The 25,000-nt window shown below is 39.7% G+C and overlaps 1 protein-coding gene and 1 long non-coding RNA gene across 5 annotated transcripts in view; one reads left to right on the top strand and one right to left on the bottom strand.

The window, feature by feature from the left end:
• LOC109419384 (ankyrin repeat domain-containing protein 27) overlaps positions 1-25,000 on the bottom strand; it is a 46,343-nt gene that overhangs the window by 12,749 nt on the left and 8,594 nt on the right. The window lies entirely within an intron of this gene.
• LOC134289639 (uncharacterized) lies at positions 2,256-12,804 on the top strand. The gene is made up of 2 exons (XR_009998594.1): positions 2,256-3,597; positions 12,670-12,804. It is a non-coding gene; the product is annotated as an uncharacterized LOC134289639 (long non-coding RNA).

Here is a 25,000-nt window from a genome sequence, read left to right as displayed (position 1 = left end):
CTTTCGCGAGTAAGCGCCATAAAATCTACAAGTGTAATCGATAGATTGTTGTTACATCACTGATATGGTGGAACATCTTACAGGTCCTTCGAGCATAGCTCTGTAGAGACGTAGTTTTCAAAGATATTCTAGGACCTCCAAGAACTTTCGTGAGTACAGGCCTGGAAATCTACGAGCGTAATCAATTAATTGTTGCTACATTACTGATGCGGTGTAACATCCTTCATATTATAAGACCTCTTTTTTGACCCCGGAACCTCTCGGCTCGGTTTCAGAGGGAAACCGGCCCAAAACCCCAGGCTGCTGGTCTGAGCCGGCGGCAGCCTCCGGGGTGGGCACTCAAGGCCTCTTTTCGATTCCGGGTCTCAGGGCGTATCGACGAGGGAAAGTTTTCGGAGTACGGGAACCTATTTCACAAAATACTCACGGTTAACAAACGCTTTATTGTTCTTCGCAATGGGGGTCACAGATGGAGGGGGCCCCACGGGCGGTGGCGGCGGATATGACTTCGATGGCGCAGGAGGTGGCTTAGACGGAGGTGGTGGCTTCGACGGCGGCGGTAACTTCGGCGGCGGAGGAGGGAACTTCGACGATGGTGATGCTGGCTTCGATGGTGATCCGGAGGGCTTCCAGAGGCAATAGAACGGGAGCGGTTGGAGCCGTTGAGTTTCTGGCGGGATTCGTACTTTCCTCGATCCTGTAGCGGTTCTAGATGGCCGCAGGGGCCAACGTCTTCACGGAAACGTGCGCGGCAACGTGCGTTGGAGGCTTCCCGGCGAGCCGGCTCCTTAATCGGAAGGCCAGGTCCGGAGAATGGTTTCGGGATGGTGGCCCGGGCGGGACTTGTCGCGCGCCCCAAATGCAATGGCCGTAGCGGATAAAACCGTCCGCTAAATGATCGGATTGCGATACCTGGAGCGGGTACAATCTTCCGCAGGATACACGACCGGCAATCACTAATCGAGATTTTCTCACTTTCAAGAGCGGTAGCTCGCTAACTGTCCTTCGCTTGGAATCTTGCTACTGAATGACTCCCATCATCTCCACGATCGTTCCTCACCCGAAGCATCCATCACTCATCAATTAGCGTTTTCCCATTTCCTCCTACACTCGCTTCTGGATGAGTGAAACCGGCCACCCACGTACCCCGTACACCCAGATTTGCGCTTCGCTTGCGTACCCCGTCAATTGCCATTTCAATTTGACCGTTGTAAATTAACTTTACATAGAGTTCCCTAATTTCCCGTACTCTGGGTTTAAACAAAACACAAATGTTACCCGCCGGTAACAATATTCATGGAACATGGTTCTGTAGAAAGCTATTTTCCAAAGATGTTCTGGGTCATCCAAGAACTTCGGCGGATAAAGAATTTAAGATCTACAAGCGCAATAAATGGATTTTTGTTACATTACTGATACGGTGTAACACCCTACAGGTCCCTGGAGCATAGTTCTGAAGAGATGTTATTTACAAGGATGTTCTAGGGTATCCAAGAACTTCCGCGAATAAAGGCCTTAAGATCAACAAGCATAATCAATGGATTATTGTTACACTATTGATGCGTTGCAACATCCTACAAGTCCATGGAGCATGTATCTGTAGAGAACTACTTTCCAAAAACATTCTAGACCATCCAAAACCTTCCACCAGCAAAGGTCTCAAGGTGTACAAGTATAATAATGGAATGTTGTTACATTACTGCTACGGTGTAACATCATACAGATTTATCGAGCACGGTTCTATAGAGAAGTTATTTTCAAAGATGACCTAGGTAAGATCTTCCGCGAGTAAAGGCCTTAAGATCAATTAACCTATAATCAATGGACTTTTGTTACATTACTGATGCGGTGCAACATCCTACAGGTCCATGGAAGACAGTTCTGTAGAGTCTTGATTTCCAATGATGTTCTAGGTCATCCAAGAACTCTCGCGAATATAGGCTTCAAGATCTAAAAACGATCTAAAAGATACAACACAACACTCTACAGGTCCATGAAAAATATTTTTGTAGAGTAGTGATTTCAAAAAATATTCTAGGTCATCGAAGAACTCTCGCGAAAATGATGAGGTCCTAATGAAGATAGTTCCCTACAGTACCAAAGCTCTAATTTTAAATTACGAGCATCCCTCGCAAGAACTGTCTTCGTTGGACAATTTCCAATCTCGCTGCCGACAACATTACCGGACGACGACGACGACGACGTACACAGAGAGAACCACCGCGAGAGCAAAGAGCACCGTTGCTCAAACGAGTCACGCGCTCCAATCATGAATGCATGTTGGATGCATCCTGCTGCACCCGCCGTCGCAGTCAGTGGAGCAGCAGCAGTAGATGCTCTTTCGCAAAACACAACCTTCGCCCGACCGGTCGACCGACCACGACCACCCAACAACCCAACAGCTCAACGAGAGTTTGTTTGGGGGAAAATCTCAACCCATTCAAGAGCACGCGGAGAAAATTCCTCAATGACGAAGAGAGCATTTGCGACGAGAGAGTGCTCCACTGACTCACTGACTCTGTCCGCACCGACGACGACCCGACCGAGAGCGCGCTGGATCATGGTCCATGGATTGCTGGTTGGTCGATTGGGGGAGCTCGAATTAAAGCTCCCCAATAACTGTATCGTTAGTATTGTGGAGTACGCGGCATCGTTCGGTCGGTTCTTTCGGCACTGGTTCTCGTCGTGGTTAGTGGAATGTGCTACTACTTGCTGTGGTACAAAGTTATTCGCGCGCGCCGTGCTACGGTTTTTTGCCCTGCAGCAGCAGCAGCAGCAGCCCATACTCAGCTGTGCAGCAGCGACTGCGAGTTCTGCTGAGTAGCAGCAAGGGCTCCCCCCGGATTGCTGTGACTCTTGAAGAGCGCGCGCGGGTGGAGAAAGGTGAAGAGTGCGTTCGTTCGCTGCAATCGCGCGTCCGCCCGCCAGCCCGCCTGATTCGTGCGGTTGTGGTGTGAGTCTTTTTTTCTGGTGAAGAAATCCGTCTCGGGTGCGAAGTTGGTTGGTGAGTGAAGTCGCAGTAAGACGAACCGGTTGTCATATGTTCCCGGTTGTTGTACCACGACGCGGTGACCGGTGGTATAGTGTGTGTCGACGACGACGACTTATGAATGGGTCCTAGGGTATGACGGGACGGGACGGGATGCGGGAGTTGAAATGCCAACGGCGACTACGGATCCAAATAGTTTCTGCAAATAGAGTGGAAAGTCTGTGCAGCTGTGGTCTCTGGAGTGAGCATTGATTGGTGCGGTCGGTCATTTGGGGCCCGAAATGGGAGAAAGGGAAGAATATCGATTCACTCGACGATTGAAGATCTGTTAGATCCATTAAAAGTGTATGTGCTGAAGAGGCCAGTGTCATAGCCGGAGATTGTGTGGTGGAAGTCGTGTCACACGGTGCGGTGTGGGGGACGAAGGACAGACAGACAAGCGAAAACAGAAGAAGAATTTGTTGTTGGAGCTGTGTTGCAGAGAAACGAATAAGTTACGGAGCATAAGAGTGGTGAGCAGTAAGGGTGTGCGGTATGGATTTTTTTTCGGCAACGCGATACGGAACTTAACGTTATGTAGAATTCCTGATGCTGTCGGAGATAAAGAGGTACGCACTATAAATCTGGGTACACTGAAAATCAAATTTCTTTTTGCCATTGTTCTGGGCCGCACGTTTCAAGGGTCCCACACAATTTCACTGCAGGAATGAAAATATGAAAAAAAAGAAAGTATGTAGCTAGAACATTTTCTTGATTGTCATCATAAGAACTTACTGTGGGCTGGAAAGCACAGATGGAAATGTTCGTTGAGCAACTCGCGTGTTGAAAAAAAAAAAAATATGCCCTAATACGAAACAATACAGGCTTGTGTACAATTCACTCATATTTGTATACTACTGGATCAGCCTCCACCCCTATGTCAAATGTACACAGCTACTTTCTGGTTCTAGCGCTGGCAGTTGATAATTATTATTTTTCACTGAATGGAATCGATCAGTACAAAATCAATTTTAAATTTTTGTTCTCATGCCAGCGCTAGAGCCAGAAAAGTAACTGTGTACATTTGACACTCCGGTGAGGCTGATCCAGTCGTACATAAAAATGTGTAACTTATGTAACCGTACACAGCGAAACAATATGATTCCGAGAGTAAGCCGAGTGTGAATTAATTAGCATTAGCCTAATTCTTGAGTACGAAGCATACAAAAACACTCACGTGATTTCATTCGCGTACAACATACGGAAGTGCATTTAGTTAAGGTTCTAATAGCAAATCAACTCCAAGTATGTTTGTAATGCTTTGTGCTTCATTGTTCTTAAAAGGAACAACCAGTTGAGTAAATGCGTAAATAATTTCTTTGAAAAATCCGAGAGTAACTTCGCCAATCACAGACGAGTGCTTGCATGATTCGCTTGTTCGCGAATAAAGAGAAGTGCGAGTATTATCGTGACCTTGTTGTTCACTAGTAGGTTTGTTTTGCGTCTGCATCTGTGACCTGTGTCTGCTCTGCTACAGTGTTTACAAACTTCTATCCCTCCTGGCAAGTTGTATGTGAAATGTTTTTGTGTTTTTTTTAAGACTGAATGTATCTGTCCAGCTGATTATGACATATTAGATTTCCCCCAAAACTTAATAGTTATAGTTTTTCATTTAAATTAATCAGTAATGTGCAATTGAATACAATATTTTACCGGTACTCCTAGAGAAATTCTACTCTATAATTCTGGAAAAACAACCGCAGCTCAAAATTTTATAAAAATGCGCTTGAAGATTTCTGCCATAAGTTCTTATTGAAAAGCCTCTTTGCACTCTTGCAATGAATTCCGACTAAATCTATGAAATATAATGTGTCGAGCACACTCCTCGAAAAACCATTTTTTGGTAAAATATAATTTATAATATGATATGATACCCACACTACAAATGAAAATCTGGATTTCTGTATTGTGTGGGTACTAGAAACCATTCTAGCTTCAAAAGTTTTTCCGATGACTTTGAGCGAAATTTGCTCGAAAATCCCCTCAACAATTGCTTTGGGATTTTTTCAAGGGCAGCATCAGGAATATTTCTCGAGATGTTCCTCTTCAAGTTTCTTCAGGACGTTTTTAAGAAATTGTTCAAGCAATTCTTCCGGCAGTTCCACCATCATTCGTTACATTTTTTTCGCCGGAAATCTTTCAGCAGTTCCCACCAGAGATGCCAGATTATTTATTAAAAAATCTGTATCAATACAGATTTTTCTGTATCACCGTATTTGAGGGTATAACAGAAACCGAAAGTCCTATATCTCTTTCGTGACGAACCAACACAATTGTGCTGTTGAGCGGTAACAGTTTTGCATATTTTTTTAATCTGTTTAGACTTTGTTTTATATGATGTAAATTGTTCCATTAATTCAGCCATTGCTTATACTTGTATGTGTGAAATAAACTTTTGTTTACGTTGCCTGTAAAATTTACCACAACAAGGTAAACAAAAAGTGGGCAAAAACGGTAAAACATGAAAAAGTTTTATCTGTCGCATATTATTTATTTCCGATTTATCTACGTAGTCAACGCTAGAAATCAAAAGATAAAGAGTAGTTCTTTTAAATGAGTAAAAATAATAATTACTTTTTTGGGAAATCTAAGAGTTCTGGAGAGCCAAAGTTTAGCAATTTGTATGGAGATTTCACTTTTTTGCGCTCCGTCACGAAAGGGATATATCAGTAGAAACAAATAAAAATATATTACTTTATGACGGTTTTTAATTTTTTTCTGGTATTTATTATTCTAAAACTTGTGTAAAAAGGTTCAAATTTTCCTTAATTCTTTAAAGTTTAAGCAGCAATTTATGAAGTTTACATCAAATTCATTGAAAATATCTTCAAATTTAATGCTTACTGGAGAAATCTGTATCAAATTTTAAAAATCTGTATTTATCTGTACTCTGTATCTTGTCTGTATCGAAGGTCAAAAATCTGTAAAATACAGGAAAATCTGTATATTTGGCATCTCTAGTTCCCACTGAAGTTTCTCTTTTAATTCCGGCAGTTCTTCCCTTAGAATTATTTAAGTTTTTTTTGAAATCACTAGAAAAAGTTTCTTTGTTAGTTTCTCCCAGTGTTCTTCTGAACATACCTCAATTAGTTCCTCCATGAATATGTCCAGAGCTCCTCTTGAGATTCTCTACTAATTTCTTCTCAAGTTTATCTGGGAATTATTCAAGATGTTTCTTCAAGAATCTTTTTGGATTCCTCCAAAATGTTTTCCCTAAATTTCGGCTGGGTATATTTGGAAATTTCTACAGAAGTTTTTTTAGAAGTATTTGTCCTAAAGTTTTATAGAGAATATCATTATCACAAGAAGTGCCTTCAAGAATTTTCCCATACACCTGGGAATTCCTCCAGGAGTTTCTCCAAGACTTTTGAACTTTTTTCAGGAATTCTTTCAGGAAATCCTGGTGTAATTCTTCCACTATTTCCACAGATTAATATTTTAAGGAGCTCCTCTGGTAATTCCTCTAGGTTTTTTTGTGGAACTCTTTCAAAAGTTCTTCTAAACTTCCCCCAGGAGTTGCTCTGGGGATTTTTTTAAAGTTCTTCTATGAATTTCTTTAGAATCTGTGGTTATTTTTCCAGAAGCTCTACTGAAAAATTCTATTCTCTCTTCTGCTCTTTCAGGAGTATTTTTTTTGTGGATTTCTACCGATTTTTTTTGGGATTCCTTCAAGAGTTCCTCAAGAAATACCACCATAAGTGCCATTTTGATCTATTTTCCAAACAATCCACCCAAAATTTCCACAGGATTCCTATGATAAGTTTTCCAGAAGTAAAATTGCAAATTAATTCTGCTCTTCTGCTAATTTCTCAATGAGTTACAGTAGGGGCTACCTCATGAGTTTCCCTGGTAATTTACTTCTTTAGGAATTTCTCCAGGAGCTAGAAGCTTCTTTAGTAAATCCACAACAGATTCACTGGGAAGTTTTTTTTTCAAGTTCCTCCCTAGACTGGCCCAAATACAAAAATGTCGAAAAATTCCACGGGGCACCCTCTAGAATCGTGCCTTTGGATGAGAAGAGCAATCTGTGAAAATTTCAGCTCAATCGGTTTAAAAATGAGCTGGCGCAAATAAGTTGAAGGTTTGTATGGGATCTTCAGTCCAAATATATGGGAAACTAGCTGTCCCAGCAAACGTCGTACTGCCTGCCTACTGTGTTTTTTCACAGTCACTTCCATAGAGAAGTGCCGCTTGAAACGGAATTTCAGATTTTCGCGTTTTTCTTGCCCTCCCGGACACTTTTTCCAATTATTTTTCCGCATGAACACGTCGGAGCCCTGTACGAATACAACAGTGAAAGAATGAAGTAAATCCGTTGACCCGTTCCCGAGCCTATTCGTGACATACAAACACCATTCCATTTTTATTTACAGTTGACTCTCTACTTCTCGATATTGAAGGGATCATCGAGCTAGGGAGAGATCGAACTCAAGAACCAATTTGTAATGCACACTAGATTGAAAAAACGTTCGTTACTAAGAAAAACCGTCAACAAACAGATGTCACTTCACCTTCCCAGAATGTTTGGCACCTAAGAAACGAGATCTAGCAACCTGTACAAACGGGCATATCGACATATGGAGAGAAAATCTAGAACAAAATCGAATGAGATCGCATGGAGTTAGAGAGATATCTAGATAAGGAGATATCGACATGTAGAAAGGTAAAATGTAGGCAGATTGAAGGGACCTACCAAATCGTCGAGATAGGGAGAGATATCGAGATGTAGAACATCGATATGTGGAGAGTCGACTGTATATAGATTGGATGACCTCCAGTTTCTCATTCAGCACGCTGGTTGAAAGAGTTTGATTTGGTTCATAATTGAAAAAATAATAGTTAATACCCAAAGGAACAAGTTTGTAAAAGACCATATAATGATAAAACTTAATTTAGTTGCGGTTTCAGCTAACGAAAGTAGGATGAGGACATCTTCCCCTGTTTTCTCTCGGTTGTTACATGCAGCACGTGTTTGCTGTTCGAAACTTGTGCTCTACATCATAGGCGGCTATGTTGTTCTTCATTTCAATTGCTCACACACGTGGGCGGGTATCTAAATAATGAAGAATTACATGGCTGCCTATGATGTAGCGCGCAAGCTTCGACCGACAGAAACAAAAACGGGTGAAGATGTCCTCATCTTGCTTTCGTTAGCTGATGAAACCGCAACTAAATTAAATTTTATCATTATATGGTCTTCTACAAAGTTGTTCCTTAGGGTATTAACTACCATTCTTTCAATTCTGAGCTAAATCGAACTCGCTGAACCGGCGTACTGAGTGAGAGACTATATGTCATCCCATATATTTGGACTGAAAATCCCATAAAAACCTTCATCTCATTTGCGCATGCACAGTTTTAAACCGATTGAGCTGAATCTTTCACAGATTGTTCTTCTCATCCAAAGGTACGATTATAGAGGGTGCCCCGTGATTTTTTCCAATTTTTTTTTCTCGCCATACAAATGTGGGCCGGTCTATTCCTCCCATTCCACTGAGAATTTCTCCAGAAGCCTTTCTGGAAATTTTTTCATGAGTTCCTCTTCGTAAAGCTTCTGTTATTGTTCTCCTCTTATACATCTAGGAGTGTGTCTAGGAGGAGTCCGTGGAAATGACTCTTGGTTACTGAGTGATTTTTTTTTACAGAAAAGTCTGGGTCTGATAATTCTTACAATGTTTCCTTCTTCTCCTGGAGTTCCTCGGAGAATTCCCCCAGGAGTATGTCGGACAATTTCTTCAGGAGAATTCCACGAGGGTTTCCTGTTAGGATACTTCCAGTATTCCAGTACTTCTTTAGAAATTTCAACAAGGCGCTCCTCTTAGAATTGCACAAGGAGACCTCCTGGGAATCCTTTCAGGAGTTCTGGTGAATTTATCCAGGAGTCTCTCTGGAAGCTCCGCAAAAATATTCTCTGGGAATTCCTTCCGAAGTACTTCTGCAAATTCCCCCAGGAGTCGTCCAGAAATTCTTTCATAAAATCCTCTGAGAATATCTGCACGATTTCACCGAGATATCAAGGAGTTCTGTGTGGGATTCCTCTAAGAGTCCGACGGAAGTTTTCTTTTGAATTCCTCAAAGAGTTCCTCTAGGAGTTGATTGGGGAATTAATCCAAGACTTTATCTAAAGACATCTCAACGAGATCTTCTAAGAATTCATCCAGAAGTTCTGAAAAATTATCCAGCAATTTCTCCGGAAATTCATCAAGAGTTTCGCTGGTAACTCTTTCCGGAGTACTTTTGCAATTTCCTCCAAGAGTTCTTCTGGGAATTCCTCCATGAAGTCGTCTGATTCGTCCACGTCCCTTTCGAGATATAACTGTAGGAGTTCTTGAGGGAATTCCTCTGGCAGATCGTCGAAGAATTCCTCGCGAGGTTGTTCCATGAGTTTCTTTGACGTTTCCTCAAGGACAACTGCTAGGAATTTCTTTAGGAGTTTTTTTTTTCTGAAAATTTCGTACAAAGTTTCTATGGCAACTCCTTCTTGACTATTTTTCAAATTTCTTCTAGAAATTACTCTGAGAATCACTCAATGAAATTCTCCGAAAATTCCTCTGGGATTTTTCGGAGAGTTGCTCTGGGAGTTCCTCGAGGAGTTTCTCTTCTACGGGAATCTTCTGGGAATTTCTTCAGCAATTCTGAAAGTTTCTTCATTTCTTCTGAACGTTCTGAAGAAGTTTCTTTGGGGACTAACTCACGAGTATTTATTGTAATTCCTCCAGGAGTTCTATCAAGAATTTCTCCGTGAATTCTTCAGGGAATTCCTCCAGGAGTTCCTTGGAAAACTCATTTCAATTCTCAAAACGTTTCTCTGGGGACTCATACAAGAGTATTTTTGGTAATTCCTCAAGGAGTTTTTTTCGGGAATGCCTCTAAGAGTTCGCCGAGGAGTTCCTTCATGATTCTTCGGGAAACTTCTCAAGGAGTTCCACGAAGAATATCTCCAGGACTCCATCAGGGAATACCTCAAGTAGTTCCTTGGAAAACACATCGAGGAATTCTCCGAGGAATTCCTCCACGGCTTCCCGTGGTAATTTATCTAGGAATGCATCTGGGCATTACTCTAGAAGTTTCTCTGACAATACCTTCAGAAGTTTTTCCCGAAAGTTAACCTGAAAGTCCTCCGGGAATTCCATCTGAAGGTTATGCGGTACTTTCTCCTGTGCCTCTGAGAATTGCTTAAGAAATTCCTATCGAAATCCCTCCAGAAGTTCCAGTACTTATTCATCTGAGAATTTTCTCAGGGGATCTCTTTAGGGTTTCTTTGAAAACTCCATCAGAAGTTCCTCTGAGAATTGTTACATGAATTTTCTTGAAAACGCCACCAAGTACTCATTTATCAGAATATGTAGTTTGAAAACTTTATCATAATTTATCCAAAGGTGTTCATCAAGAAATGTGTATAAGCGTATTTAAGAATTTCAAATTTATAATTGCAGAAAGAAAATCATCCAGGTTTTCAGAAAAAAATTCTTCGGGTATTGCTTAGAAAACCCATTCAAAAACTTCAGAAGGATTTTTCATGATTTCTCCTAGATTTTTTCCAGGTCTTTCTCCAGAGATTGCCTGGATTCCTTTGAAAATTTTTTCCGGAATCTTGCTGTTTCTTCAGCAGAGCTGAAGACTCGAGTAAATTCTTTGACATTATCCAGGAATCCGATAAGAATTCATCGCCCCCATTTCAAAAGAATTAACAATTAGGTATTTTCAAGAAAAAAAAAACATATTTTTTATTTACTTTAACAATGTCGAAGTAGTTTTAAAAGCTTCAGAATTTATACTCTATTTTTTTTCAGAGATAGTTTCTATGAGCAACCCCTCCACATAGTTTTTTGATCATGATATGTAAAATTGATGTCCCAAATAAATCGGTAAGAAATACCGTCACAATATTTTCTGGAATTTCTTTGATTGTGCCCAGAATTCCATTACATACTTTCAGCCTGAAACCCTCCCGAGAATTCTCCTTAAAATTCCTTCATCTGTGTCTCCAGTTTATCAGCATTACAGAGTTGTATTAAATTTGACTAGAACTCTTTTGATTTTCAATATATTACCATAAATAAGAGATTGTAATAATGAAATATTCTAGAAAAACTAAGTTTTTTTTACCAGTTTTCAGAAAACACTGTATTTTCTGTATCCATTCATAAATCATTATTTTCTTTAAGACTCTCGTCGGGATATCATCTTCTTGCAGCAGAATATGTTAAGACTCTTATTCAGACTATTCCAAAGATATGGATTGTTTACATGGACCTTGGCCTCTACTGAATTAATAAAATACCTTATCTTCATAGGATTTAAAAAAAAAAAACACTGTCTAATTTGATGTACGATGAAGCATCACTTCTGGTTACGCCAGTGATTTGAGCAGTTTTAGATGAATTAATGAAAGATTTTCTAACGAATTCTTCGGAGAAATTTCCGAAGGAATTCAGAACTTATGGTTTTTTGGAGAAATCGTTGGAGATACTTCTGATGGAATCCATGGAACTCACGAAAAAATTCATGAAAGGTTTTCTAGAGGAATTGTAAGAATATTCTTTAGTTAAATGACTGAAAGGAAACTAGAGGATTTTCAGAAGATATGGTAGTTCCTGAATAAATCTTGAATTAGATTTTCTAAATTAATCCCTGGAGAAATTGCTGAAGGAATTCGTCGAAGACTTTCGAACTCTTGAAACTATGTAAGAATCTCTATTTTTTATTCCTTGGAGAAATATCTGAAGCAAACCTTCTGAAGGAATCCCTAGGAAACTTCCTGGAAGCTTCTCTGTAGGACTTTCCAAAGGAATCCTTTGCGAAACTTCATAAGGAGTCTCTAGAAGTGGAATCGATACCATAGGAAGTTTGAGATGGTTTTTTCAAATAGAATCCCTGGAAAACAACTATATAAAAATATAAATCGTGACAGAATTATTACTCTTGGCTTAAGTATGATAATACTAATAAGAATATGCGGTGCTTTGGTAAATTCATCACAAAACCAAAATGAAGTCACTTAGAATGCTCATTGTTTCGAGACGTAATTGCCAAAATAATTTCGCGTATCGCACACCCTTACTGCTCAACGGTGATAGTCACGACGACGTGAATGTCTATCTATCCCGTCCGGTGTTGGCATGTTGGCTATCGAAAAGGGAGGACACCTGAAGGTTCGCTGGTGCTGGTGTCGTGCAGGAAGTGTGGGGGGAAGCAGTTTTGTAAAATGGATAAGCTGGGCTGCGCAAATACTGAAACCACGGAAGGCGGAAACTAATCAAAAGTCTACGGCTCCCCAACCAACCAACCTAACGCAACGCTATAGATGGGAATCTAAAAATAAGCACTAGGGACCCAGCAGCAGCAGCAGCAGTCAGTCAGTGCTGGGCTGGGTTTGATATGCTAGCTGGCTGGTCGAAGCATGTAGGGCGAAAAAGCAAGAATGTCAAAGCCGGTGTTGATCCATTTGATGCAAATGAGTGTTCGAATATCTAAGTGGAACGGTCGTCGACGTCTCTTTCGGGCGAAGAATTCCACCATTTGTGAACATATGTTCAAGTGATCTCTTCTCCTACTAGTAGTGGCGGGGAATCAGTCGACCAGCCACTCGATCGTTCTCTGCACCCACTTTATTGTTTTTTGTTTTGCTTCGTTTTCAGCTCGTGGCTCCAGTCCCCATGTGAGTGCAGCAGCCAGCGGTGCGGTAGTGTTCAGTGAACAGCTAGCTGTTACGAAATCGCAAACGGGCAGCCTTGGCGAATGAGAAGCAAAGCGAAAATAAAAGCAGTTCAGCGCGAGAAAAGCACGCAATAAAGCAAACTACGCTAAAGCGTAACCAACTCAAGGTTGTTTGGAGGAAAACAAATAGCAAACGAAAAGCAAGCGAAAAATTCCGCGAAAGAAAAGTTGCAGCGAAAGCACACAAACAAACAGCCCGTGGAGAATCAACGGAGAAGAGGCTGATCAACAGCTGAAAAAGCGAATAAACGATTCTGGCGAACACGCGAAGCGCAAATGGGAAAAGTGCAAACGTTAGTGATTGAGTGAGTGAAGACCGTGAAGACGCGACGTGTGTGGCGTGGAGTTGCGGCTGTGAGACGGTACAACATCCAAAGTAGGTGCGCAAAGTACCAATAAGGAAACGTGTGCTGCGATCAACAGCGGCGGTTGATCTTCGGCGGAGTCGCGTGTGGAGTGTGGAAAATCGAGATCTAGTGTGCGTGATTGCAAAAAAAAAATCGCTAAGAAGAAGCTATCTCATCAGACGAGTGTGTATTGCGATTACGTCTACGAAAAACGGGTTGTTACGGCGGCGGTGGCAGTTGTTGCTGGAACCCGAAGTTGGATTAATTTTCCTCTGTTTGCGGTTTTCATTCGCTCCAGCTGCGCGCGGGTTTACCTTACGTATTGGCGGCAATCAGCGCCAGCAGCAGACGTACCGGCAGTCTCCACCAGGTAAGTGAATGTGAGAGAAGCATTGAGTTTGGGGTTCGGTGCGCGGTTCTCTCGTAACCGCGCCGACGACGCCGAGATGAAACTATTGGGGCGAGGGTGCGGCCGGCCGGTCGACCGTGCCGTGCTGCCATTAAATTCATTATTGATTGTTTGGAAATTCGGTCGGTTGAAGTTGAAGTTTACCCGTAATTTGTTTAGCCTTTTTGCATGCGTTGCAAAGTGGCTACGGCGCGCGGCGGCGCGGATCGAAATTGGGGCTGGCCTTGAATTTGGAGGCGAGTGACGTGAAACGGAGGATGATGTAAACATCGATTGTGGTGTAATAGTTTTATGATGTCTGGTTGTTTGATCTGTCGAGAACAGATCCGAAAGGTCTGGTGAATCTTCGTAAACCGGGTAATATTTTGAATGAATGAGACTGTTTATTTGTTTATCTGCACATACTATAGTATACAGCCTTAAAGCCCGTGCATTAAAAAGCCGACAAGGGAGGGGTTTTGCTTATTTTGACAAAAGAGCGAAGGAGCGCCTAGTGCATGGAACATCGATGATGGGAGGGGTTTAGCCCCCGTAACCCCTCCCTTTCGCACGGGCTTGACTGCCTTTGCAGGTCCTATATACTGCCTATGATCGCAAAATTGTCCCATATGAATAGGAAACCCAGCAAAGATGGGACTGATATGCGATCATGGACAGTATAAATTTAAAAAAATACCAGCAAGGATGGACCTAACATGTGACTACAGGCAGTACCTGTAGTTCCTCGGTGCCTGCTAAACCTTATACATACGCAAAATGGCCATTGGTAAAGGTCATTGGCTCACAGTTAATAACTGTGGAAGTGCTTATAGTCCATAAGGCTAAGTCCCAGTGGGACGTTACACTAAGAATAAGATGTAGAAGAACCCTTGGAAAATTTCTCCAAATATTCGCCTGGGAATTTCTCCAGGAGTTCCTCTGGGGCTTTATCAGGAATTATTCTAGGAATTATTCTAGGAATTATTCTTCATGCAATTCTTCCAGGAATCATTGTGGACCTTGTTTCCGGAGAGGAATTCCTTAAGGAGCCCCCCTGGTAATTCCTCAGGGTTTCTTTAAGGAACTTCTTTAGAAGTTTTCTGCGAATTCCTCCAGAAGTTGCTCTGGGGATCTTTCAGAAGTTCTTCTTGGAATTTCTTCACAACCATTGATAATTCCTCCAGATGTTCCAATAATAACAATTCAAAAACTTTTTTGGTCCTTCAGGAGTTTCTATGTAGATTTCTCCAATTCCTCTGGGAACTCGTTCTGAAGCTCCTTCGAATATTCCACCTGAAGTTTCTTTAGAAACACCACCTGAAAATTTACTGGGATATTTTTATTCAGACACTTCTCCAGAAACCCTAGCAGGAGTGCATCTGGTGCTCTCTCCAAGAATTGAATTGCAAGTTCCTCTTGGCTTCTGGTTCTTCTGGGAATAAATACAGGAATCTCTCTGGGAATTATTCCAGGAGTTCCTCTTGGAAAGGCTCCTACTATCCCTCTAGGAGCTGCTGTGGAGATACCTTCAGATTCCTATAAGAAAAACTCGTTTGGGAATTCTTCGCTGACGAATTCTTCAGGTGTTCTTTGGAGAATTTTCCAGGAGATTCTTGGAAAACTTCGCCAGTTTCGAGAGAAGTTCCACCAGGAGTGCCTGTTAGAGTTCTTTTAGGTGTACTTCTTGAAGAGTTCCTGTGTAAATTCATTTTGACGTTTTTCTAGGGTTCCTCTGCAGGCGTTTCTCTACGAATATCTCCATCCCTTAAGGAGATCTTCTGGAAATTTCTCCAGGATCTCTGAAACTTTCTCAAAAGTTTTGCTGGAGACTCCCTTTGGAGTACATCTGTGAATTCCTCCAGCAGTTCCTCTGGGAATTCCTCCATTAAATCTTCTGAGAATTTCTCACAAAGCCTGCTTCTCAGCTTAGTGTTCTATGGGAACTTCCACAGTTATTAACTGAGAGCTTCCTCTGCCAACAACCATTTTGTATGTGTATATCAGGTGGCACACGCGAAGATTCCTGGACTGACCACTGCGTGAGCGATTCCAATTGGAAGCTGTACATACACTTTGTAAAGCGCCTAAATGTATTCTATTTCTAATTGTACTACATCGAACTGGTGGTGGCCGTTGCGCTGCTTTCACTTTCTACCCTATCATGGTAGAATGATGAGCTTGAGGATGTTGATGTGTGGCTGTTGGTTGTTCCTGTTTCCAGTCCATTATGGGTTGCCGTTCGCCGATGTCCAAGTACCGGGTTCATTTGAGCCATGGGCTCAGAAGAGGGTCAGTGTCAGCTGCTCTCCGGGGGAAAGAGCAACTGACGAAAGTGCCGGGGCTGGGATCGAACCCATCTGCTTATGAAGCAAACGTGTAGCCACTACGCCACGGGCCCCGGCGCAATAAATCCTCTTAGCTTCTGTTACTTTGAAATCCCTCAGCCATGAGGCATAAACCTTTCTGTTTTTACATCGTCGTCATAAAAATCAGGAGATTCCTTCTTCGTTTTGCTTCCAATGAACAACAGTCCTAGAATTGAACAGCGATATAAAAAAAATCTTATTGCGATCAAAGCTATGAGTAAATCTTTTCGATTTTATACCATATAGTGTAGAAATCTACTTCGTCATATGCGTCAATACGAAGCAAATAATTACAGATATTTAACTAATCTTTGCCAATGGCTCATCAGATGGAAGCAAAAAGATGTAGACTATCAATAACCAGCCCAGCCCCCATAGCACTGGAAATCGAATAATTACGTAAAATTTCAATTAACAATTTCACTCCACTTTCGAGTTGAAAACTTTTTTCGTTTTGCGTACGACGAAGGCAACCGCACCAAAGCAGCAGCTAGCCATATTGTTCTTCATCACCGTTCAAAATTAGATTTCACTGCTACAAAATGCAGCACTAACTGCTCAATTCATTAAATAAATCTCTTTTTTCCCGTCGCTAAAATGTAAACAACAAGTTGTTTTCATCTTATGAGAATATAAGCAATTGTGTGCGTGGATTTTCTGCATACGAAACATTGTATTTCACAACTACAGAGAAAGATGTCTTCGTTGCACTATGATGGCGTATTGTGATCTTATGGTCAAAAATAATAATTGAAATATTGTGGTCGTTATTCTAAAGCCACGTCCATCTTAATTTAAAAGCTTTCTCATAAAATGTACCTACCTTGATACCTTGTTGGCTACAAAATAAGTTTACTCAAACGAACTTGATCATTATTAGTCGGTGTTTAGTTTGACGGGAATTAGTTAAAAAGCAGGAGTGAGTAGTAAACTTCTTAGCTGCGTCACTTCCTAAAATCTCATATACAGAACCCATCCCTCTAAGATGAATCGGTTGGTTCGGTTGTCCGCGTTTCTTCTTACATCTTAATTGAAATATTACGTCAATCACGTTATTTATACGTGGGTGATTGGATTGCCGTATTTTTTTTTTTTAATTTTCCTACAAACTCCATACTGCTGTTCTACGCCCGATTGTCGCATGTTATATGGAAATCCCATTTAAAATGGGACAATCGGGTTTAAGCAGTTGATTTTTTATCAAAGATTTCTTCTTACTTTTAATCTCGCCTCTTCTTTCAAGTTTCATCATTTCATGGGTTTTTGTGTAGAACATACTGGCTTTTCCATCAAAGATTTCTCCTTATTTTCAACATATGATGTTCTTTCAAGTTTGTTATTTGTGCTAAGAGTGGACATTATGATTATGATTTTTTATCAATGATTTTTCCTTCTTTTGAACATAGGCTGTTCTTTAAAGTTTCGTATTTGTACTGTGTTTGAATGTTTAGCTGTTGCCTTTTTATTATGTTTTTTTTTCTTCTTTGAAACATAGGCTATTCTTCACGTTTATTGATTTCATTGCGTTTTTCCTGTACCAACTGCTGAATGTTTTAGAAGAAATTTCTCCTTTTGAACACAAGCTGTTATTCCGTTTATAACTGCAGACTTTCTACAGAGATTTTTCCTTCTTTCAAACATAGGCTGTTCTTTGACGCGGTATTGCAATTGAACTCAACGCGAGCCAGAAATGATTCGACTAAACGTCATTCGACCAAATGTCATAGATCCTCCGCAAAATGAGTTTCGATCAAATGTCCATTCGACCAAATGTCCTTTCGACCAAACGTACTTTCGACCAAATGTCATTCGACTAAACGTCATTCGACCAAATGTCTTTCGACCAAATGTCATAGATCCATATTTTGGACCCCCTGGGTCGTATTATCATAATTTTCTCCGATTTAATGAAGAGATGACGAACAATTTTAGGATCATTCGCTAAATTAGATTGCTCTGCACGAGCAGCAATCATTTCGTCACTGGAAATATCATTATTTGCCTTGAAATTAACCCATATCCGCCCAGCGTCCTATTTATAGGACAGATGCCCCGAACGCCCAGCGTCCTATAAATAGGACAGTCCTTTGGATGTGAATATCTCCAGAATTATGCAAAATTTTAGAATACTTTCTTCAGAGAAGATATTCTCCACGCCCATACCTTGCTCATAGTGCACAATATAGTATGTGACTGGTTCACTAGGTGGCGTAAACGATGCTGCAAAGAATGCATATTGTCACGATCTGTGAACATCATTTCCAATGCGAAAAAAATTATTTCCCTGGAATCTTGGTTAAAAATTTACAGTTAAATTTCTTCGGCAGAGTTGTTAATCAATATATACAAAAGAAGATGTATGTATGATTGTATGTGTATATGCTTGTATGTTTGTATGTTTGTCTATTTGTATGTTTATATGTATATGTATACCGGAACAAAGGCATAACTCTGAAATGCGTCAAGAAATTTCAATCAAATTTTGTATACACATTCCTTAAGATGAAGGATATTTAAATTCAAGATGGCGGCTTAGGTTCCAAGATGGCGGTCAAAACTCCAGAATATATGCTTTTTTACGACAATGCTGCTTCGGATACTATGCAATATGGGTATCTATCGATCGGGCTTCACAAGTAAAACTCAAAAATGAATATCCGACGCCATTTTGAAATCACAGATGGCGGATCATATCCAATATGGTGGCCATGAAATGGCAGTTTGATCTATAATACCATGCAATATGGGTATCTGTCGATCGGGCTTGATGAGTAGAAGTCAAAAATCGATATTTTACGCCATTTTGAAATCCAAGATGGCGGACCATATCCAATATGGCGGCCACGGAATGGTAGTTTAATCTACAGTACCATGCAATATGGGTATCGATCGATCGGGCTTCATGAGTAGAAGTCAAAAATCGACAATTGACCCTATTTCGAAAACCAAGATGGATATCTATCGATCGGGCTTCATGAGTAGAAGTCAAAATCGATATTTGACCCTATTTTGAAATCAAAGATGGTGGATCATATCCAAGATGGCACCCATGGAATGGTAGTTTGAGCTATGATACTATGCAATATGGGTATCTTATCTATCGATCGGGCTATATGAGTAGAAGTCAAAAAACGATATTTGACTCTATTTCGAAATCCAAGATGGCGGCCCATATCCAAGATGGCGGCCACAGAATGAGAGTTTGAGCTATGAAACCATGCAATATGAGTATCTATCGATCGGGCTTCATGAGTAGAACTCAAAAATGAATATCCGACGCCATTTTGAAACCCAAGATGGCGGGCCATACCCAAGTTAGTGGTCACGGAATGGTAGTTTGAGCTATAATACCATGCAATATGCGTATCAAAAGGGTAGATGATAGGGTAGCGGGAAGGATATAGGGTGGAGCAGACGGTCGGGTAGAGGGTTTGGGTGAATGATAGAGTAGAGGGAGTGGAGACAGTGGAGTGGAAGGTTAGGGTAGAGCAAAGGGTAGGGAGAAGGGTAAAATAGAGAGTAGGTTTGAGGGTAGGAAAAATGTTAGGGTAGAGAGTAGGGTAGATGGTTCGATTAAGCACAATATAGACTAGAGGGTACGATGAAGGATAGAGCAATGGTTATAGTAGAGTATAGTTTAGAGGGTAGGACAGATGGCAGGGTTGAAGGTTATGATAGAGCGTAGGATAGAGGGCAAAGAAGACAGTAAGGAAGAGGCTAGAGAATAGGGCGAAGAATTGAGATGAGATTAGATGAGCTGAGGTTCTTTTTTGAGATACCTTCAGGAATTCTTTCTAGGATTTCTTCAGGCATTCCTTTCGAGAATCTTCTTAGGTTTATTCCCGAGATTCCCTCAGATATTGCTTGCGAGATTGCTGTATAGATTGCTCCGGAGTTCTCTTCAGGGATTTTCGCAGGCGTTGTTTTGGAAAATCCTGAAAGGATTCTGTTAATTATTCTTTTCTGCATTCTTTCAGGGATTTTTGCTGGATTTCCCTCAAAGAGTCCTTCCATGTTTCCTGCTGTTATTCCTTAAGGGATCCCTCCCGAAAAAAAAATCAAAAAATATATGTTTCTTCCGAGATTATTTTCAGGCAACCCTAGATCATAGAGACATCTTCTATGGTTCTTGCAGGAATGATCTCTCTAAGGAATACATCAGGTATTCTTTACGGGATTCCTTCAGGAATAACTTCAGGGATTTCTGCCAGAATTGCTTTAGAAAATCCTGAAAGGATTCTTTCAGAAATTTTATCCAGCATTTTTTCACGGATTTCTTCTGGAATTACATCACAGATTCATTTTAGTATACTTTCAAAGTGTTCTGTCGAAACATATTTAGAGAATCCTAATGGAATTCTTTCTATGAGCCGGGATCCTCGCTCGGGATTTATACAGCAATTCCTCCCGGGATTTCTTCTGTGATTATTTCAGGGATTCCTACCAAGCTTTCAGTTGAGACTCCCCCAGAACTCTACCAGATATGACTCTCAGAAGTCCTTCTGTATATCCTCCCGGGATTCATGCAGGGATTTTACATTATCTTTTCGATGTAACTTTGATAGTGCCCAGAATAACACCATAAAATTCACATATTGTTCACGAATAAACTATCATGGGGTAGTACAAACATAAGTGGAGAAGCCGTGTAGAGTATATCTGGTTGAAATTTTATATCAAAACATGGAATGATGATGAACCTGGGCGTGTTAGTAGAATACCTGTAGACACCGAAGACGACCATATAGTTGAGGTCGAAATACGTATCTATCAAATTAAATCAAATCAAATTTCATGAAACAATACTTAACACGACGTTCTTTTTTAAATATAAAAAACTTCTGAAAAGTTTACGTATGGTGAGTACGTAAAGAGAGTTTGTGGGGTGCTGAAGGAAAAACTCAATTATTTTATTGAAAATAATTATCTGTGTAAAATCTAACTTCTAAAGTATTTCAACGTTTGCTTATGCCACACATAGTGAGCTCTCTTTATTTGATTTGCTAAAAAATGAGAAATGTTGAACACTGCAGTGGAAACTACATGAAATTACAATAACCATGCATTGCATACTTTTAGGCGTTTATCGGGTTATATTTCTGCCCAAATTTATAAGTTCTTTTTCTATTCTTTTTGAGTGGTTATCATCTCTCTCACTTGTTTAGAGCTGCATTTTATCTATACGGATCAGAATATAACGATAGCGTAGAAGTTGTGCTGAAGTAGAACTCGAGAAAATTATCAGATATTGAGGACCTACAATGAAGAATTTTTTTGGAACTACACCATAGACTTCCATTTTTTTCATCAAATCATACTTATTTGATTGGAACTTGACCTTTGATAACAAATTTATTTGAAGATTTAAATTGTGAGACACCTTGGGCGTTAACGGGTTAATGTTTGTCAATCTCGTCATCCGTGCGAGTGTCGCAACATGTTTACGAAAAGAGAATGTGGTACTGGGGAAACTTGCAGATGTAAACAAAAATGTTTATCATTCTAGCGCAATAAATTCGCAAAATTCGTCTAATCAGCCTTTGTCAATCAAGTAATTAGGATGTGATCCAGCATATTCAAGTGGCAGATTTTTCGAAAATGGTTTTAAATGGGTTGAAACACCGGGTGTCCAAAATATATACTGAGGAGGGTCCAAAATACATAGGGGTGTCCAAAACAGTGAAAACTGATGCTTCAAAAATCAGTTATTTTCATCAAATTTTCAGCTAGAAAGGACCTTATGGGTAATTTTAACGGAAAGTGCAGGCTTTTACGGTCATACTAACATCATCGTTATGTGTAACACCTTCTGAATCTGTTTGATTTTGGCTTAAACTCAATCTTATGTCCTCTAGGGGTCCAAAAAAAACTTGAGGATACTATGGTATATGGTACACTTTCACCATATACCATAGGATTCTTAAGTTTTTTTTTAATTTATTTTCTTTTTTGAATTGAAATGATTCGTCGATTTAAAAAAAATTCTCAGTCCAAATGCTTCGTCGATTTCTCCATAATGTATTTATGAATTGCTCCAAGAATTTAGTCATCAAATTCCACAAAAACTTTTGCAGAACTTTCTCCACGTATTCCACTTATTTTCTTAAAAAAAAAACTTAGTTACGGTAAGGAATGTTCACGGTAAAATTAGATAGTGTACCTACCTCGTGTGTTCCGAGAAAGTAACAGATTTTGAACAAGAAACTGATATTACAACTTTACTATTAAGTCATTATTTCTTCAACTGTAACGTACTATGTAGTTACAAACCTATCTTCGAAGTTACATCACATTACAAGTTCCGTATCGATTTTTCATCTTTTCGCCCTTACTCAACTATCGCTTACTCTAGGTATATATCGTTTCATTCCATCACTACAGTTCCCATACTTTGCCACTTATCGAGCAAAAAGTCGGTTCAAACCACAGCAGAGCGCATCCCTCAAACCCGCCCAACCGCACAAGCAAAACAAAACTTCTCGGAAGCACTCCTGGCCCGCGTGAGCTGAAGTATCCTTCAAACAACCAACTACCTTCCAAAAGTGTAGCAACAAGTAGGGTAAGGGAGGTATTTTGGACCCCTTTAGGAAGTGGATGAACAATTCAGCGATAAAAGAAAGTTTCCCCTTCAAAATATGGATAATTTCAGTAGGCATTACGTAGAGCAACATGTTTTCTGTCGAAAAAGGCCAAACAGAACTTAAAATTGTTATATTAAATACAATAAATATCAAAACTCCTGAAGGATCTCGGGCTTGTATTTTGGGCCACCTGATTTTATTTTGGACCATCAAGTGCACATATTTTGGCCCACCAAACTAAACTTCAATTGATTGATGAAATGAAAGCCACCTCAGCAAAAATTTAAACATAGTTAAAACTACGTGAAGTTTACATCTTTTCTATTCATTTTTTAGGCAGGGAACGTTTAAAAATTACGTAACGGTAAAAAAAGATGAAATGTTGTTGCAGTTGGCAGTTTTTACGCATTGTAGTATGATGTTACATAAAAAAATGTTACGCAAAACGTGTATTTATTAACTATTGCATGACGTCAATCACCATGCATAAATTACGTAACGCTTTCTAGAAGTGCGAAAGTTTAGTGATTTTGCTAAATATAAAGGCGTTCCACACATATTGTAATGAGTGGAAAGGCCATCAAAAATAAAGTAATTTGAATGAAACGTAAATTGTCAAACATACATTAGATAACACATTGTCTCAGTCATCAACTGATTGCCGAGAAGGACAACTTTTCTAAACTAGGTGACCGAACACCTGAAAACTTCAACTTGTTGAAAAGTTGTTAAAACACAAATCAAATCAATTTTTTTTACTTGGCGAAAAGTTGTTAGAACAAATCGAACCCACAACAATCTCATTGTAAAATAAACGTATAACAACCCAGACCCCAGGAGGTCCCAACTTATTCTATTTATCTGTTTTTAGAGTACACTAAATACATTGGCATGAATATTTTCTCCCTTAAGAAGGAACTAGAGAGATGGATCTGATAGGTGGTCCAAAATATGTTCACATCTGATTATGTTGAACATATTTTGGCCATAGCTCAAACCTCCATTTTAGTAAATATTATCGCTCCACCGAGGTTAAGAACAGTTTATTTTGAGTTCTTACTATGCCCTAACTACATTCACATGAAATAAATATTTATTTGTTAAATTTAATACCTCTTCGAAGCCGACTACAAATTTGTCACCTTCTTTGTTTTTGGTGCTTTTCCGTGCGTTTCATTGGAAGTGAAAACATTTTCTCTATTTTTAATACTGAACAGCATATTTAACTGACATCCAAAATAAAGGCCATCACATAGTTGAATACTTTTCGTGTTCCAATTAAAAATTACCAAGATTTAGTAGAGATTATGTGATAAATATCATAAAACTCCCTAGGTGGGCCAAAATACCTGCCCGGTCCAAAATACCTCCACTACCCTATTCATATGGATTACTTCCCACCCACCTCCACTCCAAGGGGAAGGTTTAGTTTCGGCAAAAAGCCAAGGGATCTTATGACAAACGATTTTTGCAGCTGTCCAACGTCCATCCGTCCATCCGTCTGTGTCCATTCGACCATATGGGTCGAATTCCGGGATTTTGTTACTCAACCAACTTCCCAGGCGCAAAGGTTCGTCGGCAAAAGACGAACTTAGTTTAAAGTGACCAGATATATTTCACACTGATGCGGGACACAGTTTTACATAAATTGAATTGTAAGTTTTTCAGACCCTATTTTCCAAAAAAATGCTTAATTATTTCAAAATACTGGTTGCAGGCCGCCAAAATGGTCGACTTTCGCACCTATTCACGATTCAAGCACACAAATCTTGTGAAATACAAAGCTCTTCTTACTTGAAGCGATATTCATGTGAGCAAGGGCAACACAAAAACTATACTGTCGCCAGACGTATACTTTTTGAGATTTGTGCATCTTGAACTAGGTTTCCAAGTCGTTTGTCCTTAATATGTTAGTTAGAAAGTGTATAATCAAAAATTCTCTGAAGATATCTTTTCGTATTATTTTAGAGATCCTTATGAATAATTTTACATTTTGTTTTGATTCCCTGAAATTTATATTCAAAAATTTTAGGAGATTTTTTCGAAACTCCCGAGTTTTGTTTCATGAAAAATGTCTGTTCAAGCTTTGAAAGAAAAAGCTGGAGAAAATTAAGAAAAGATTTTTTGACAAAACTGTTACTTTTATAGAAATCCCCTGGAACATCTGTCGACGGTAATCCTTGAGAAACCTTAAAAATACATAAAAATCCCTGCAAAAGAATAGCTAGTGAAAACTCTGAAATAAAAATGTAGATGAATAACTAGAGGAATTCTCGAAGAAAACCTTAAAAAATAGTGAAAATTCTGTGAGAATTTTAAACTACTGTAGCTTGCAAATTTTGAAAAATATCAACAATGTCCTCCAAAAATTTTCCCTGAAAGGATACTAAGGCATTTTTTTCAGTATTTCGCTGAAAGATTCATATCTAACGCAATTGCTCTTTGTTCATTGGAACTTTTCAGGCATTACTAAAAAATTTCTCAAAATAATCTATTGAGAATACATGTTGATTATCCAACTAAAATTTATGCTCGCTTTATAAGTCCTACTGTTTTTTTCCAGTAGCCTT

This window comes from Aedes albopictus, chromosome 3 (assembly GCF_035046485.1).
Source record: "Aedes albopictus strain Foshan chromosome 3, AalbF5, whole genome shotgun sequence".
In the NCBI taxonomy this organism is placed as follows: domain Eukaryota; kingdom Metazoa; phylum Arthropoda; class Insecta; order Diptera; family Culicidae; genus Aedes; species Aedes albopictus.
The sequence above is the reverse complement of the archived record's forward strand: the minus strand, read 5'-3'. Positions and strand labels throughout refer to the sequence as shown.